Genomic DNA, 19405 nt, shown 5'->3' on the forward strand with positions numbered 1-19405 from the left:
AATTACTGAACCATACGGAAAAACACTTAAATTAGTTACAAAATACGGACTGCACACTTTGTATTCAATATGTAAACGTTACTACAGATATTCGGATTTAGGTTATGACATGTCCGATATGCCTACCGTCATTGGCACTGATATGGCGCAGACGAATTCTGCATGATCCGCTGTCGATGATCTCCTGAATGGCTATTTTCAGCTCAGCATTGGTTTTTGCGTCATTGCTATACCCCTTGTCTTTAATATAGCCTCACAAAAAGGAGTCGCACGTGTTCAGATCCGGAGAATATGGCGGCCAATCGAGGCCCATGCCAGAGGCCTCTGGGTACCCCAGAGCCAGAACGCGGTCCCCAAGTTGTCGTCCGGGACATCACTCTCCTGCTCCGTCTTGCTGAACCACATCTTGGATAATAGGGAAGAAATCTTTTTCCAAAATCTTCAAGTACCGTTCGGTAGTCACCGTGCCATCAAGGAATATCGCACCGATTATTCCTTGACTGGACATTGCACACCTCACAGTCGCCTGTTGAGGGTGAAGAGACTTCTCGATCGCGAAATGCGGATTCTCAGTCCCCCAAATGCGCCAGTTTTGCTTATTGACGTAACCATCCAAATGAAAGTGGGCTTCGTCGTAAAACAAAACCAAACAGCGCATACTAATTCTCATCATGCCCCGCGGCCAACCGTGCAGTTTGAACGATCTAATGCAAACTGTTCAGAAGTTGTGACGATTTTATTTCATATAGTTCAATAATAGTCGCGCAACGGAATTAAAAGATCACTTTTTCGAAACCCCGCACTAACCACCTATCACTACGCTTAAGCTTGAAATTTGGTTCAAAGGTGCCTACAGTCTTTCTCTGTAATGGCACTCTGTGACGTCATTCTTGAGCTCGATGACGCTTCAAACAGCGAGCGAAATTAAGGCCACAGCTCAGAAGTTCATGTGATGTGTAAGGTGGGTTAATGATGTCACATTGGCACCAAACTTCACCACAATTCTGCCCAGTGGCACCGCGGACGTATCACACGGTGGACAGGTCGTCACAGACCCTTTTGCTCGTATTTCATTCGTTCTTTTGACGTCTGTATGGTGGAGGTTATAACAGTTACCCACAGCGTCGAAATCACACTTTTTCTTCTGCGAGGCCGAGGGAAACATTCCAGACATCCGCCGATCAGAATTGGCATAAAGAACATCAATGAAACCATCCTTCTCCCTGGAGTGTTGAGACCACACGTTTCGCAGCCGAAAACGACAATCATAGTGCGATGAGCAACAGGAAGACGTTCTTTACGGCCTTTGACTCTCCTGACACCCTCGGACGTGTCAACGTTTATCTAACGACATTGCATTAACCGTGCATCCCCATTAACCGTGATGTGGCCCCTTTCGCGCGCAGTGTGAGCGCAGTTTTAGCTCTCGTGTACAGGTTGGAACCACTAGGGACCTTTCAACAGCATTCAACGAAATCTGAATGTGATCCGAAGCAGACAAGGGCACTTATGCTTTTTCATCCCTCTTATTTCGCGCTTTCCTGTTGCGCGATCATAGGGGGATGTGGTATTGACATTTGTCTGAATAAATTGGCAAAGGGTCTTTCAAAGATCTCCCAGTTCGGCAAAATGCTCGCTGCCAACCACCCGCCTTCAAACGGTTCAAATGGCTCTAAGCACTATGGGACTTAACATCTGAGGTCATCAGTCCCCTAGACCTAAAACTACTTAAACCTAACTAACCTATGGACATCACACACATCCATGCCCGAGGCAGGATTCGAACCTGCGACCGTAGCAGTCGCGCAGTTCCGGACTGAAGCGCCTAGAACCGCTCGACCACACGCCCGGCTTCGTTGAGTATCTTTAAAACGTATCTGTGCAGACAGAACCCGTAACAAGAGACCCAGGCTCTTACAACGTTTCACTGTACGGGACTGAAGGGTTTCGAAAAAGCGATCCTTGATTTCTGCTGCGTACTGTATCCTGTAGAGCAACGAAAATTTGGGGATGTTGACTGCTATGTTTCACCCATAGTTCCAAAAAGCCCCAGACATTTTATATGGGATTAAGGCCGGCTGATTTAGAGGGCTCCTGGGTGTTAATCAAACCAGAAACATAGGCATGCAGCCTTGTGATCACGGCTGCTGTTATTTTGGGAGACTGGATTGTCCACAGCATACTCATCATGAAGATATAGAAGAAAGGGCGACACTTAGTCGCCGGCCGAAGTGGCCGTGCGGTTAAAGGCGCTGCAGTCTGGAACCGCAAGACCGCTCCGGTCGCAGGTTCGAATCCTGCCTCGGGCATGGATGTTTGTGATGTCCTTAGGTTAGTTAGGTTTAACTAGTTCTAAGTTCTAGGGGACTAATGACCTCAGCAGTTGAGTCCCATAGTGCTCAGAGCCATTTGAACCATTTTTGACACTTAGTCTCAGAAAATGTTGAAATAAGTATCTTTGTTCATGGTCAATAAGCTTCTTCTGGACTGTTGACTGCATTACCAATACATAAAATTGTCCGACATTTAGGCCACTATTACAAATGGCCTTCCTCAGGACTTTGTGCTGAGCTGACCAAGCTCAGCACAAGGCCCTAAGGAAGGCCATTTGCAACAGTGGCTGAAACGTCGGACAGTACTGTCAGAATATACTGACAATACAGCCAACAGCCCGGAAGAATTTTATTGACAGTGACAACGGCCGCGGAAGCCTACGCTTACTTCCTAGTATATCTGAATGTCGAACCACCTCCGGCAGAAACTACACCTTCCAAACACTGTGGGTTAAGTTTCTCATTGGGCTGTTAGCGTAGTCGATGCCTTGCATCGTTTGGAAAGGTGCAAAATCGTGATTTATCGGAACATACTACACGTGGTCTAGGGGTAGTCGACTCTCGCTGTCAACCGTGGTAACGTGTGGAACTGCTCTGCGCGCCTACCAGCGCTCCGCTCTCGGAGTTGTTTACTTTCCCGTCGCGGTACTCGTGTTTACAGAGTCCTCTACTGCCGTACCTCATGACTCACTCTTACCGCCGTGTTTCGATCAAAGTAACGTTCCAGACCGATCATCCATTACCAAGAGCTTTTGAAGTTGAACAGTTCATACTAGAGGATCTGCGCTTAAAACCTCGGGACGCGGTCGTAGTACATTGTATACATCAAGATGTCGACGGAGGGTCTATGCGCTGAAGTTGTCCAACGACACGCCCCCAGACTAAAATTTAAACACTGATGGACACGCAGATGCAGTGACAGTGGACCACGCAGGATTCAGCCTCTGAACTTTGCGTGTGTTTGAGCTGTCGTTCGAGGTGCCTCAAGAAGTGGTCATTGCCGCTTTCCAGCCATACGGAACCGTCTAGGGTCACCTTGCGGAGAAGTGTCAAACATTTACGACCTACCCAGTGTTAAATGGCGTCCGGCAGATCAAATCTGAGCTGACGAAACACGTTCCATCCTACGTGATGATTGGCGGTGTGCGGGCCGTCGTTATGCCCGACAGCCAGCCGCGAACGTGTTCCAGATGTCGCCAAGAAGGACATGCCTGATCCAAATGATTACGCCGACGTTTGGTACAGACACCGCTGGATGAAGTGCCCCTGGCAACGTCATTCACGTCCCCATCTTTCACCTGCGCGACGGTAGCACGGAACCCTGCTATGCCACTTCAGGGTACGCCTGAAGCATCGTCAACGCCACCCATCGCACCACAACACGTCGACGAGACCAGCATCGAACATTCACTCTCAGCACCTTGGCGGACTACTCTGATCGAACCATGGACGTCGAACTAATGTCGTGCCGACAGCTGCCTGTATCCAGACGGATATATAGCGTCGGATAATGGACGATCACATTCATATTCGGAACAACACATTAGGAAACAGCGAACGCCAAGAAAGCACAAGAAGCGCCGACGAACACTCTCCGTTGACGCTCTTCTTCAGATGACTTCTGCGAGATGACGACGGGATGTCTGATGATGACCTTCCATATTGCGTCCATCCGCATGGTACAACCACTCTTGACGCTTCTCCTGTGACGAATCGCTCTCTCAATCCAGAACACGAACTCAATGTTGCCAATATATGAGGGCGACAGATGCTCCGCAACTACTGGGCTATTGTCATAGCGCCTGCTTCCCCGCTCTGACGGTAAACGGCTGTCACATGTCTTCGGCGTCACCATCCTGGGCCGATGATGTTGAAGAAGGAGCAGATCAGCTCGCGGGCATGCCCGAGCGAGAGCATATCATAGAGGTGCCTGAGCCGGTGCCCTGCCAGTAATCATGACCACTGCGGCAGACCTGGTGGTTCTATAAGTGTAGGATACTTCCATCACGCATTCTGAATCAACCACAAGCGACCATACAGAGCAATATCGTCCCGCCACAATGAATCTTGCCACCATTCGAGCCCCTCACAAACTGGCCATGTTCCGAGACGCCAACTACTCTGTGGGTGTTGATATTGCACTCCTACAGGAGGTGTTCATCGCTCTAGATGGTCATCGATCACCTGTGACTCATTGACACCTGGACAAAGCTCCGCGGAACCCAACCAGATTACACATTTTACACCGCTCACTCATCAAGCCGCACAGACCGCATCTACCTCACCCGCACGTTCGCTGATGTCAACTGCCACGCGGAAGTCTGGCCCAGACCTTTTCAGACCATGAAGCATACTTCTGAGACATCACTCTCGCCAGACAGCGTGTGTGGCATAGTCATGGTCTGTGGAAATTCAACGCTGTCCACCTGGCCTTCCCACACTGTCGCCTTATGGTCGAGGAAGCATGTGCAAAATGCTGGCGTCGTCGTGACTCCTATGAGTCCACCTTATCTTGGTGCCTCTCCTGTGCAGAGCCGACCCTCTGTAAAACATTGATGAGCTATGGTAAGCAAGCCAAGGCATGGTGTACCAATATGTTGCACTTTATTATTCAACTCTTTGTGACTGAGTGACGATGCTTTTTTCGCCAACCAGGCAGATGGTGGTACATCGAACAAAGGCGCAGATCTCCTTGATAATGCGCCGTCACCTGGAAGGAACTGTAGTCCGATCTCGAATCTCTTATCGTATATCTCAAGATCATCCCTCGATGTACCACCGCCTCCAGGAAAGACAACGAAGACGCAGGACTCTGACCAACGTCCTCACTTATGTGGATGGCCACCGGCATGAGATCCAACAAAACATCAGCCATGCTCTCCACAATCATTTCGCCGGATTGTATGCAGCTGTGCCGCATTCCGCGGAACTGATCACAGAGTCGCACAACTTACTACGAGCACTGTCCTGCTGGAGGTAGTGCATGAACTTCAAGAAGACGTGACCACAGATGAAGTACTCGATGCTATCAAGGTAGGATCTGATAATAGATCCCCAGGGTCCAATGGTATCCCCATCGAACCTTACAAAAGTTTCAATTCTTTGTTGGCTACCACACGCACGACCATCGCGCAAGAGCTGATGTCCCCAATGACAGTGGCCCCTAACATCTTTCTCGAGGGCATCATCATACTCGTTCACAAACTGCAGGGGCAATCAACCGACCACGATTATCGACCAATCGCGTTACTGAACAGCGATATGAAAATATTCACATGGCTGCACGCATCGCGACTCAAGAAGGTCGCAAGTTGCATTACCTCCAGTGACGAGATTTCCCTAGGAGGCGACAACAGTATCCGTAAGGCTCTTTGCCATTACCGAGACATGATAGCATTTGCTCGTCACCAACGTGTCTCCCTGGTGCCTTGGCATCACTGAACATTAGTCAGCTCAGAATTTCATATCCATAGCTGTGATTGAACTATTGTGAATACGAATGCTACGGAAAATTTTCTGACAAGGAAATTCATTTGCATCATCTTCCACACATCTTCAAGCTAGCGTGAAACACCCGCAAATGCCGTCAATATTCAACAACAAACCTAAACTACTAATACTCGTGAAAACTTCAACAACACAAAATATGTAGATCGTAGAGCCACAAAGAGCAGTAAAATGTGATGCAAAATGCTTACCACGTGATACGAACAAAGCTACACAATCTTAAAATTGAAACGAAATGAAAAGCAGAAGAAATAAAACACACAAATGCGAGAAAAGTTCACACATACATTCCAAGAGAAGTCAGGCAACTGAATTTTAAATCTGTGCTGAAGTAACGAAGTTCCTACACCACTTCTTCTGGTTACACAAAGCAAGGCCAGGAAAAACTTACTAAATACGCTAAACATACTCGTGACTAAACTCTGAAAAATATATGAATTCGGCTACCGAACTTGAAACTGAACTAGCAAATCAAATGCGTACCTCAGTTATAATAGCTACAAACCATTACACATTAACACACTCACTAGCGCCAAGTCGCTCTTGAGACCACCGTCTCTACTCACTAAAGGTTCAGTCCCGAGAGCCTCCAGGTAGCCAGAAGATACCAGAGGGGTCCTTTCTCCCACCAAAGTTTTTGCCGAATGACCACCGAAGGCCGGCCAGTGTGGCCGAGCGATTCTAGGCGCTTCAGTCTGGGACCGCACGGTCGCAGGTTCGAATCCTACCTCGGGCATGGATGTGTGTCATGTCCTTTGGTTAGTTAGGTTTAAGTAGTTCTAAGTTCTAGGGGACTATGACCTCAGATGTTAAGTCCCATAGTGCTCAGAGCCGTTTGAACCATTTTGAACCACCGAAAGGGTACAAATCTCTTTGCCTTGATTGAGAAAGCTACCTTGGCTACACTGTTTCTACCACAATAGACAGCCAGACGCTGTACTGCTACGGCATAAAAGGCAAATCCAACATATACACTCACATTCAAACAGAGGATAAAGAGATAAAGGAAATTTGGAAGCACAAAATGTAGGTAATAGACGAGGATTGGGTACTTACTGGAAAAATCGGTACTTCAACGTAGTTCTACACCACTGAATGGAGACAAACACGAACTACGAAATTATCACAAATGACTGAGTGTGACAACGCGAAATACACGTTAAATAATATGAGACGAACAATTAAAAGAAAAACAGCCCTCGGTCACTAAATTTTAACGAATTAACCGGGTTTCGACACTGCTAGGAGTGTCTTCCTCAGAATTTAAACCAAAGAATGGTCTATAATATGGTCACAGAATTATGACTAAAAAAGTATGATACAAATTATAAGTACGGAATTATCATGAAAGACTGGCAGTACTTATATGTCATTTATAAAATAATAAATATGCCAAAAGGGCATTAGTCACAAAGAAATTTAAGATAAGAAAACTGATAGCGAGCCACTAAGGGCCCAAGGCATGTGACGGAATGTTGTCTCCACCTCCACAGGGCAATGCGGGAGCAACAAACTATGTGAGTATACTGTCGATACATCCAAAAGGAATTAAAATAAAAGCTACTGACGGTAAAGTACATCACTTCCCGTCTCTCCATTCTTGTCATTCAACCAAAACTAGAGTTCAATGACGTTTTTGGCAAGCAGATTCTACCAGCAGGATAAGATTGCACTACATAAGATCTGAACGCTACCTTGGCCCAGTAGAAAGTACAGTATCCTGACGAACGACGCTTGCAACAGTGGCCTAAACGTTGGTCTATTAAATAACATGACGACGCGCTTAAAAGTTTAATTCAATTTGACAATGATCGCGGTATAACATATTTGTTTATTGTTTATTTAAATTTTTATAATTTTTTTGCTTTAAAATTTTCGCCTATTGGTACTATATTTTCTGTAGATGTAAAGTAAAGTGTGCTATACTGGAGTTTGAAGTTCTTTGTATTGTATATGAGTAAAGTATGTAAAATACTATGCAAATTGTTTATTACGTTAAATAATTTTCTGATGACATTTTGGATTTTAAAATATTTGTGTGTATAAATTGTTCATATTGATGTAAATTTGACAGTTTAAGAAATGGTGACTCTTAGGAACAATGTAAGAAATAGGTGTTATATAAAAGCCAGTGCGATTTTTTTAAAAAAATGAAAGTGGCTCTGGGGAGTGGAAATGGTGGCGAGGGCGAATTGGTGCGCTACCTAGAGCAAGCGCGGGAAGTAACTCATATAGTCTGTAGGCAGCTGTGATAGAGGCAACACCTTGGTGGAGCAGGAGAAGCTTTGCCTGCAAATTCGCACAAAAATGCCTCGGATGAAGACTGCAGACAGCTCACGGCATTCTTGCGACTTGTTGGGCGACTGTATGTAAAACTGAACGACGCCAAGAAGAGAAATTGAGCCCATACAGCAAGTTTCTTGCAGGCCGTACTGTGGGTAGTGTAGCCGTCATAACTGTTCGCCACACCCAAGCCTACAGTCACAAGATAAGTATTATTTATATTTTACTTTTGAATGGCGTGAACCACTAATTTAAACTGTGTTTTAATAATCATTCTTGAACTTTAAAGAAACTGGTTCACCCTGTCATTTCACCATAATCATACACCTATATAGGGTTCCTTCCTGGTGTCTAATTAATCCGAGTATCCTGTTTTACGGACTTACGAAGGCCAAGTTAATATGAAGAGGCACCATTAAAATTGTTTTTGTGTTGCAAAGTTTGCTTAAGCAAAATTAAATCAGAGTGTAGCAAAGTTACTAGAATCTGTTAAATGACTATACAGAATTACTTCAAAGAATAATAGCTGTTGAAAGTAAATTTCAGTAAGAGCGAGGTTTTCTTGAAGTGAAATGTTCAGTATAAAAAGTGTGTGCGTTAGTACCTAAGTATTTTAGTATTTAAGTTTGTTGATTACAGAAAATGCTTTTCTAAAGGTACCCCCCTGACCAAATTTTTTTTAGCTTCCTTGAAGTTATCTACTGGGCTTTTTCTCTTTTTAAAAAGGTAATGTATAAGGGTGTAGTCCATCATTGTTTACGTGGAGTAATATTTATTTGAAGAAGCAACTTAAATAGTAGCAAGAGAGTAGGCAAAATTCATACTTCTGCTTTTCCAGTACTTCACTGTTTAATTGCCTGGATAGGCTGGCGACCAGTAGTACATGTTCTAAACCATTAAATGAATTTGGAACTGAGTTGTCCTAGCTTCAGTATAATATTATTCATACTGCGTTTCTATCTAACGGCTGGGTAAGATCTTAGGAAAAGAATTGAACAGTCTGATTTACTTCTCCATTAGACACACCACAGTCAAATCCTGTAAAAAGGGAACTCTATTGATTACCTTTTCCTATTAACAGGACTATGCTCCCATAGTGTACTTCATTTGTAAACTAAACTAAATTTTAGTAAGAGTCTTTTCTTGTGACAGGACTATTTGCTTTGTCGGGGTATAATATACGTGTCAACGTAGTGACAAGGTTTTCTGTTATTTAGGTAAAGCCATACTAAATTACAGTAGTAGTGGTAGGGTTATAGCGGGAGCCTATGCTCGCACATAATGAGAACAGACAATAACCTAGTAATATTGCTGTTATTGATACGTAAAAACAATATGAAAAATATACGGATGTATATATTAGTGCCCGCATCTCGTGGTCGTGCGGTAGCGTTCTCGCTTCCCACGCCCGGGTTCCCGGGTTCGATTCCCGGCGGGGTCAGGGATTTTCTCTGCCTCGTGATGGCTGGGTGTTGTGTGATGTCCTTAGGTTAGTTAGGTTTAATTAGTTCTAAGTTCTAGGGGACTGATGACCATAGATGTTAAGTCCCATAGTGCTCAGAGCCATTTGAACCATTTTTTATATATTAGTGAACATTAATATGGGATGGTTTCACCTTTCGCTTTTATGACGGCTTGAACTCACTTTCAGTGAGATGACTGAATGTCTGTGGAGGAAGGGTAGCTCATTCTTCCTCAAGAACCGAAACCAAAGAAGGTCAGGAGCGAAGTAGACGTTCTAACTCATCCTAGAGGAGTTCCGTTGGGTTCAGGTAGGGACTCTGCATAGGCCATTCTATTTCAGGAATGTTAATGTCGACAAAGCACTTCTTTACGGATGTTGATCTATGACATGGTGCATTGTCATGCTGATACAAACAACCATCGTCCCCGAAATGTACTTCTACTGTATGCATTACACAACGCTACAAATTTTTGTTTATATCCTCCTGCATTTAGCGTTTTCTTAACCTCCATAATGGGACAATATTACCACGAAAAAAACCCTTTACCTTTTTCACCTCCTACGTGCTTCACTGTTGGCACTAGATATGATGGCAGGTAACCTTCTCCAGGTATTCGTCAAAGCCAAACTCTTCCATCAGATTGCCACAGGGCATGGCGTGATTCATCACACCAAATCACTCGTTTCCAGTCATCCACTGTCCATTGGCTTCGTTATTTATACCATCTCAATCTTCGCTTAGAACTGGCTACAGAAATGTGTGTCTTATGAGGAACTGCACCAACTTATCAGGTGATGTTCTTTTTAACTGTGTACGAACACTCATTTTGCTAGCTGAACAGCTGGTGGCGCTTTGGAACTAACGTGTGATTCTTTTCGCTGATTTCATGTAGTTTTTCCAGCGACCTTCCGAAATGCTTGACGGTTCCTGGCCGTCGATACCTTAGTGCAAGGAATTAAGGGAAAAATTCGTGCAGTCGCAAATTATTGTACAGAGGTGTGACGGAGTGCTGTGAATATTATCCAAACAATCCTGACTGAAAGGGTGTGAGTGGGCGGGGGAGGGGGGGGGGGGAGGGCTGTTCAAAGATCACTCTTTTATGTTTTTCTTGAATAACTCGAAAATCGCTGCTTCTAGGAAAAATGTTTCCCAGTACAAAAGTAAACCACATTAAATTTCGTACAAAGAAGAGCTTATTCATTCTTTCCCTAGGAGTAATAGTTTCCATGTCGCAGGGTATGGAACAAATAGCAGATTATTAAAAATATTTTTTTAACGGTATAAAACTACTGTTTATCTTTAACTGAACTTCATTACGCACAAATGTTAACTGTGTGTACCACATCGAAATGTAGCATAGCCATGCTAATAGATAAATTGCGTACTGTGGGTGTAACAAGGCGGATATGACGACGTGAAGATCCACACACCATCTGCTCCAGAAGAGGCTACTACAAGGTGTTTCACCAAGTTATGCCGACCCTCCACACTGCGCCTTATCAATCACTGTCGATTCAGTACGCAGACATGCCCGGAGGGGTATCTATGTATTTTCCGAAGAGTTTGTTAACACCACATGGAACGCAATCTACTTAAATCTACTTACAGAATCTACTTAAATGTCTACCACTGTTCTACTCTGGTAGAGGGGAAATTGTTTCTTTGTCCTCCTGTGTAGCAGATGTAATGTTCTTCTGGGAAAGGCGGCTTCCTCCACAACGAGCGCTGCTCAGTTTCAGTTTACAGACAGACTACTTCCCCAGCATTTTCTGTTCAGTTCTCTTATGTGAACGGACAAAATAACTTCAATGAGCACGTGTTGACGTAGTGGAGTTATTTTCACTGTACCAAATGAGTACTTTTTGGCGATTGTTGCTTTAATGTAAAATACATTCTTGTGAACAATGACTGAGGAGCGTTTGATTTCTGAGTGTGATATAGCCATCTCAGATGGTTCAAATGGCTCTGAGCACTGTGGGACTTAACATCTGAGGTCATCAGTCCCCTAGAACTTAGAACTACTTAAATCTAACCAACTTAAGGATATCACACACATCCATGCCCGAGGCAGGATTCGAACCTGCGACGGTAGCGGTCGCGCGGTTCCAGACTGAAGCGCCTAGAACCGCTCGGCCACACCGGCCGGCCTAGCCAGTCTCCTATTAGTGTTGGAGCTAAAGGGGTTGGATTGTAAATGTGGCACCATGCTGCTGACTATTACTGACAGCGTGTTGTGAAGACATGTAATTGTGCTTTAGTCGCTTGGCAGAGAATTAATGAATGACCAGAAAGTCACTGGACTTCTCTCACTATTGATTGTGTTACTAGTAGACTTCACAAACCTTTTCCATTCGGGAATTGTAGGGTGAGATGCACTGAGTAGAGACATTTACCACACATCCACAGCATATCTTTCAAGATGTGATTGGATATGTCTGATGGAAAGGAATTGATCATGTCAAAATCTAGAGCAATAACCTGCTGTAATGCATTGCTCGACTTACAATGAAATATCTAAAGTTCTGTAACACCTAGATGACATATTTCTGTTGCAGAGGGAGTCAGTTTAAGCTTCCAGGCCCCTTCAGATTCTGGGAAAGCTGGGCAGAGTTGATGCATTTGATGTCTTATGTTGTGAAATGTATTCCAGACAATGATGGCGAAGACCTTGAAATCGACGTTGTCGAATATCGTATAATTGCGACAGACTCTTCAGTGTGGCAGACAACTGGCAGCTTCAGGTGTTGACCTTTTTTTAGATACAACTGCAAATATGTTCAAAAAATGGCTCTGAGCACTATGGGACTTAACATCTATGGTCATCAGTCCCCTAGAACGTAGAACTACTTAAACCTAACTAACCTAAGGACAGCACACAACACCCAGTCATCACGAGGCAGAGAAAATCCCTGACCCCGCCGGGAATCGAACCCGGGAACCCGGGCGCGGGGTAATGCAAATATGTACTCAGTTAATAAACCTAAATTAACTCCACTTGACAAACAATGCTCAGTGGAGTTATTTTGTCTATTCACATACGAGAACTGGACAGGAAATGCTGAGGAGGTATACTCTGTCGGTATACTGAAAATCGGGCAGAGTTCATAGTGGGGGAAGTCGCCTTTCGCAGAAGAATGTTACTGCTGCCCTACAGGAGGACTAACACTCAATTTCCCCTCTAGCAATGGAGAATAGTGAAAGAGATTTATGTAGATTCTGTCTATATGCGTTACTTTCCTTAGTATTATTAGTAACTCATACCTGCATTCCATGTGGTGTTGCCGGCCGGAGTTGCCGAGCCGTTCTAGGTGCTACAGTCTGGAACTGCGCGACCGCTACGGTCGCAAGTTCGAATTCTGCCTCGGGCATGGATGTGTGTGAGGTCCTTAGGTTAGTTAGGTTTAAGTAGTTCTAAGTTCTAGGGGACTGATGACCTCAGAAGTTAAGACCCATAGTGCTCAGAGCCATTTGAACCATGTGATGTTAACGAACTTGTGGAAAATAAACACCCTTCGGGCATGTCTGTGTACTGCATCGCCAGTGATTCATAAGGTGCAGTGTGGAGGGTCGGTATAACTTCGATGCAAGTTGTAGTAGCTACTTGTCACGTACTGGGAGATACGGAGTGTGGATCTTCAGTTTACAGACCTATGAAGGAGAGAAGTGTACGAATACAGTTCGGCGACTTATCTCTCTTCGTACAACTAGCCCACACATCCCCACATCCACCTTGTTGTACCCCACGTACGCAATTTACCTCTTAGTACGGCTCTGCTGCACTTAGGCGAGGGGTACATACATTTAAAATTTGTTTGTAATCCACTGCATTTAATGATAAACATTAATTTTATACCTTTAAAACTATATTTTTAATAATCTGCTAATTTTTCATCCACTGCAGCGTTTAATCTATTAGTCCTAGGGAAAAAGTGAATAGCACCTTGTGTACGTGAAATTTAATGTAGTTTAATTTTGTACAGGGAAAAATGTTCGATAGAAGTAGCAGTTTTCGAGTTATGTAAGAAAAACGTAAAAAGTGACCTTTACCGCCACCTCCACTCCCAGATATCACACGTCATTGATCGAGAGCTTGTCCCTGGCGTTTCCACTTCAGAGTCACATTTCAATGGCCGACTTGGGCACGTTTAGAAGGATTGAAATGTCCCTGATGGATCTGTTACTCAGGCGAAATACAATAACTAGTCTACCATCGAAGTCACTGAGCTCTTCTGAGCGACCCATTCTGCTGTTACTGCTTGTAGCCGGCCGGGGTGGCTGAGCGGTTCAAGGCGTTTCAGTCTGGAACCGCGTGACCGCTGCGGTCGCAGGTTCGAATCTTGCCTCGGGCATGGATGTGTTTGATGTCCTTAGGTTAGTTAGGTTTAAATAGTTTTAAGTTCTAAGGGACCGATGACCTCAGAAGTCCCATAGTGCTCAGAGCCATTTGAACCATTTGAACTGCTTGTATACTGGCAATAATCCCAGCCTCTTTTTATACTAGCGTGTCCGGCTGTTGTGACATCTAGCGGCCAGTTCCTCATTACACAGGGATGATCAGATAGTGTATTTTTTTGTATGGTAACATTTGTAAGCTATGGGTGTACAGTCCTGTTCTAACAACTGAATTAGAGACAGATATCTAGTGCGGTGTACTATCCCCTTTATACATATGAAGACAACGTGTGTTTTTTCATGGACCCCACGAGACATCGAAAGTGCAGGTCTTCTTGGTCCACGGCCGCTGTACTATCGCCCATAACAAAAGGATACTGTTGAAGCTAGATTCAAGACGTGCACAAATCACTTGATTGCTGTCCAGATAATCTCTATAGGATTAACGTCAGATGATGTGGGGGATCACGAACATCCGCTTGTGCATAGTGCGTTCCTCAGTCAATGCCGACATTTCGTTATGTGTTCGATAAATGAGAATATCATCAGCTTAGACTAAAAAAAGACACCCACCACTTGCTTAAACAGTGCTCTGCTAGTAAGGGTAATACATCACCTCATGTGGATTTCAAACAACTCATACCTTGTTATCGACGAGTACCAAAATCCTTTGTGGTCCATGCTAATATGAATGTCCTGAGACATGCGGCGAGAAAATTTCCACATGTGAGACAGTGAACTCTGTACGCTACAGCAATGAGGTTGTTCTGGATAGTGTTGCTGTTCACTTGTTGTTGTTGTTTAGCACTGGATTAGTGAGTGGTTTTTTGCCCTGTGGTCTATCTGTCGCTGTTACATTCAGCGATAATTGACGGCTCCACTTGTGAGCAGTACGTTATTGCTTACAACAAATGATTTTCACAATAATGGTTTTCTATGTTTCCAGGTTCTCACGATACACTTCTGACACGTGGGTGGCCCAGTCGCTATACGACCTTGGCGATGAAATGTTGCTGTTATCTTGCCGCGATCAAATGCACTGATATCGTGAATCACTGCGGATTTCCCACTGTTCTTCGACTGCAAAAGAGTGCGAGAGAAGAGAGTCAGGTTGCGAAAGTGAAGTAGTCAGTGAAGACATGCATGTGAAGTGTCTGGAGCTCATACCTCCGAGGTCGTGTCGATGCCCTCGCCAACACTCAACGCTATGACAGGAAAAGGAAGTGCTACTCACGCATCTATCCTCCACAGCGAAAGTTTTTCTGTGGTCCGTGTAATCACTGTCACAATTCGCGCATGTCGATGCCGACCCTTAACGCACCTGATTCGGAACCGGCGGTTTTCCCCTAATCTAGGTATTCCCAGTCGCCACACGGAGTGTGGATTCGAACGTAAGAATTAAGTTCGCTGAGATTCTGAGGTCTTAGGGTGGAAAACGCATGCTGCAGAATCTTCCAGAACGTGCAGAGCAATATGAGGTATGTCGGATATTCTGAACGCGCATTTGAACGTACACCAGTGAGGTGGAAGGACGCCACCTGCGTCACATGCAAGCCATCCTCTTTTTCAGTACGAGTTGGGAGACACCATATTGGATTTCAATTGAAGCCCAAGTCTGGTGTGTTTTATATGAAACCTCACATCTTACGAATACATGTTATTTTAGAGCACCAGTACAGTGAGCGTCTCTCGAAAACGCGTCGTTATTAGTGCGATTTTTGAAATAAAATGACGGGAAACGTCATACTGGTGGTTAAAGAATTTTGTATAATTACACGCGTCTTAAGAAAGTATGCCTTTTCAAGGCATAGGTACTTTGAAGATTTATCAAAAACGTGTTGTCATAGTTAAATGTCAATTAATAACAAATAGGCGATAAAAGCCATAAGGAGATGGCACCATACAAGACACACTCATCTTACGTTACGGAAATTCAGCTTAGTGTTATGAACAGAGACGCGGAGTTACGAAACGCTACGTGTGGTGTGTAGCTGGTTCATGTTTTTATACGCCTTAGCGTTTTCTAAAAGGTTTTGCGACTTCTTTATTAATTTAACGGAAGCATGTTCTGTATTATGTTGTTGTTGTGGTCTTCAGTCCTGAAACTGGTTTGATGCAGCTCTCCATGCTACTCTATCCTGTGCAAGCTTCTTCATCTCTCAGTACCTACTGCAGCCTACATCCTTCTGAATCTGCTTAGTGTATTCATCTCTTGGTCTCCCTCTACGATTTTTATCCTCTACGCTGCCCTCCAATACTAAATTGGTGATCTCTCGATGTCTCAGAACATGTCCTACCAACCGATCCCTTCTTCTAGTCAAATTGTGCCACAAGCTCCTCTTCTCCCCAATTATATTCAGTACCTCCTCATTAGTTATGTGATCTACCCATCTAATCTTCAGCATTCTTCTGTAGCACCACATTTCGAAAGCTTCTATTCTCTTCTTGTCTAAACTATTTATCGTCCACGTTTCACTTCCATACATGGCTACACTCCATACAAATACTTTCAGAAACGACTTCCTGACATTTAAATCTATACTCGATGTTAACAAATTTCTCTTCTTCAGAAACGCTTTCCTTGCCATTGCCAGTCTACATTTTATGTTCTCTCTACTTCGAACATCATCAGTTATTTTGCTACCCACATAGCAAAACTCCTTTACTACTTTAAGTGTCTCATTTCCTAATCTAATTCTCTCAGCATCACCCGACTTAATTCGACTACATCTGTATTATGTAAACCAGCTGAAAAATGCTCCTATCGAAGCACGATAAAAGCGAATATGTTTCTGTTTATTTAAAAGACTCTGAAAAGTGGGGTACCAGCTGCCTTTGTGCCTTCCTCAGCATCTTTAAAAATTTTGGCATGCGAACATATTCGTGCTTTTTTAACATGCAACTTATATCAGACTTCCACGAACTCTGCTAACTGTAACTCACATCCATTAGGCCATTGCTGCAAGGCGTTCATACACTCCCAGTTGTCCTTTCTCACTCACTCAATCAGCCCAATCATTGTCATTATCTCTTTGTGTCTCTGTGTCATTTCCTCCAGTGTGGCTGCCACAGACCCCTTCGTTCTGTTCTACTACTACAGTCTGCTCTCACTTCTTTCACCGTTTCCCTCTTGCTCTCTCTTGCCGCTAATAGAGGGTGAGTCAAATGAAAACCTTAAATATTTTTTAAAATATTATTCATTATGCAGAAATGGTACAAAGCTGTATCACTTTTCAACATAATCTCCCCGACGCTCAATGCAAGTCCTCCAGCGCTTACAAAGTGCATAAATTCCTTTAGAAAAAAATTCTTTTCGTAGTCCGTGCAACCACTAATGCACCGCGTGGCGTACCTCTTCATTAGAACGGAACTTCCTTCCTCCCATTGCGTCTCTGAGTGGTCCAAACATATGGAAATCACTTGGGGAAAGGTCTGGTGAGTATGGTGGATGAGGAAGACACTCAAAATGCAGGTCTGTGAGTGTTGCAACTGAACCCACGTTTCGTCCCAAGCAACGATTCTTGCAAGGAAGCGATCACCTTCTCGTTCAAAGCGCCGAAGAAGTTCTTCACAAGATTCAGCACGTCGTTCTCTCAGCTACCGTGGCACCCACCTTGCAGACACTTTGTGAAACTAGAGCACACCATGCACAATGTGGTATGCTGACACATGACTAATCTGTAAACATGTTGCAATGTCATTCAGTGTCACTCGGCGGTTTTCCTTCACTATGGCTTCAACTTCTGCAATGTTCTGTGGAGTCACAACTCGCTGTGCCTGACCTGGACGAGGGGCATCTTCCACTGAAGTCACACCATTTGCGAACTTCCTACTCCATTCGAAGACTTGCTGCTGTGACAAACATGCATCGCCGTACTGGACCTTCATTCGTCGATGAATTTCTATAGGTGTCACACCTTCACTACGCGAAAACCGAATAACAGAACGCTGTTCTTTCCTGGTACAAGTCTCAAGTGGGGTGGCCATCTTTATACTTATACTGTGACGGTATGTGTGCATCTGCACTACGCTGCCACCTACAGGCCATTCTGCACGCTGTTTGTAGCACGCTTACCAAATTACAGGATAGCGGCGCGAAATTTCGGTTTGTCATTACAAATTTAAGGTTTTCATTTGACTCACTCTGCTATCTCATTCTTTTCTTCCTACTCCTGCTGTCTCTTCACACTGTCACGGGCTCTTTCTCGTTGTCATTGCCATATACTGTGTCTCACATTCTGGCTCTCACCCACTTCCACTTCTCTTTTTTTTATTCCTTTCCTCCTGGAACTGTCTCCTTCACTTATGTCCAACAATTGTTCTGTCGCTGTAAACTACGTTCCAGAGCCACTGTATCCCTCTCTTTGCCTCACACTGCCATAATCTGCTTCCCTCTTTTTATAACACAACCACTGCCTACTATATTCTAGTATTTATTACTTTTCCGTCTCTTAGCCACTGCCGATGCAGCATAGAAAAGCGCGAATATGTTTGTATGCCAAAATTTTCGGGAAAATTTTTATAGTTGCTGAGGAAGGTAGAATGAGGCAGCTGGTACGCCATTTTTCAGTCAGAGTCTTTTAAATTAACACGAACGCATTTGCATTTTCCATGTTGCAGCTGGGCGCGTACCTCATATGAAACGAAATGCATTGGTTGATAAAATTTAGGTATGAAACTTCCTGGCAGATTAAAAATGTGTGTAGGACTGAGACTCGAACTCGTCACCTTTGGCTTTCACGGGCAAAGGCTCTATCGAACGAACTACCCAAGCACAACTGTAACGTTCCCTGGCATTTTCACAATTTATTTGTAACATATACGCCGATCTGGGCAAGTTATATATATATATATATATATATATATATATACTGTGTCTCACATTCTGGCTCTCACCCACTTCCACTTCTCTTTTTTTTATTCCTTTCCTCCTGGAACTGTCTCCTTCACTTATGTCCAACAATTGTTCTGTCGCTGTAAACTACGTTCCAGAGCCACTGTATCCCTCTCTTTGCCTCACACTGCCATAATCTGCTTCCCTCTTTTTATAACACAACCACTGCCTACTATATTCTAGTATTTATTACTTTTCCGTCTCTTAGCCATATATATATATATATATATATCTTAATATTACTGAATGTGGTATGAAATGTTTGTTATTTTTATTATATTTTTTTGTAACATTTCTCTGTATTAGGATAGGAAATTTCTATATTTATTATGTGAATGTAAAAGTGTCAGTATTTGCGGTATCAGCGATATTTGCTAGAAATCGATTTACAAAGAAATGTTAATAATCGTAATAGTCGTGCCGTTGTTTATCTTTGGCATGTGGAGACTCTCTGTCGTTGTATGGACAGAGCAGCTAGTTGTGTGGACAGAGCCGCTAGAGTGAGGAAGGGTCGTTGTATGGACAGAGCA

The sequence above is a fragment of the Schistocerca nitens genome, chromosome 1, assembly GCF_023898315.1.
Source record: "Schistocerca nitens isolate TAMUIC-IGC-003100 chromosome 1, iqSchNite1.1, whole genome shotgun sequence".
In the NCBI taxonomy this organism is placed as follows: domain Eukaryota; kingdom Metazoa; phylum Arthropoda; class Insecta; order Orthoptera; family Acrididae; genus Schistocerca; species Schistocerca nitens.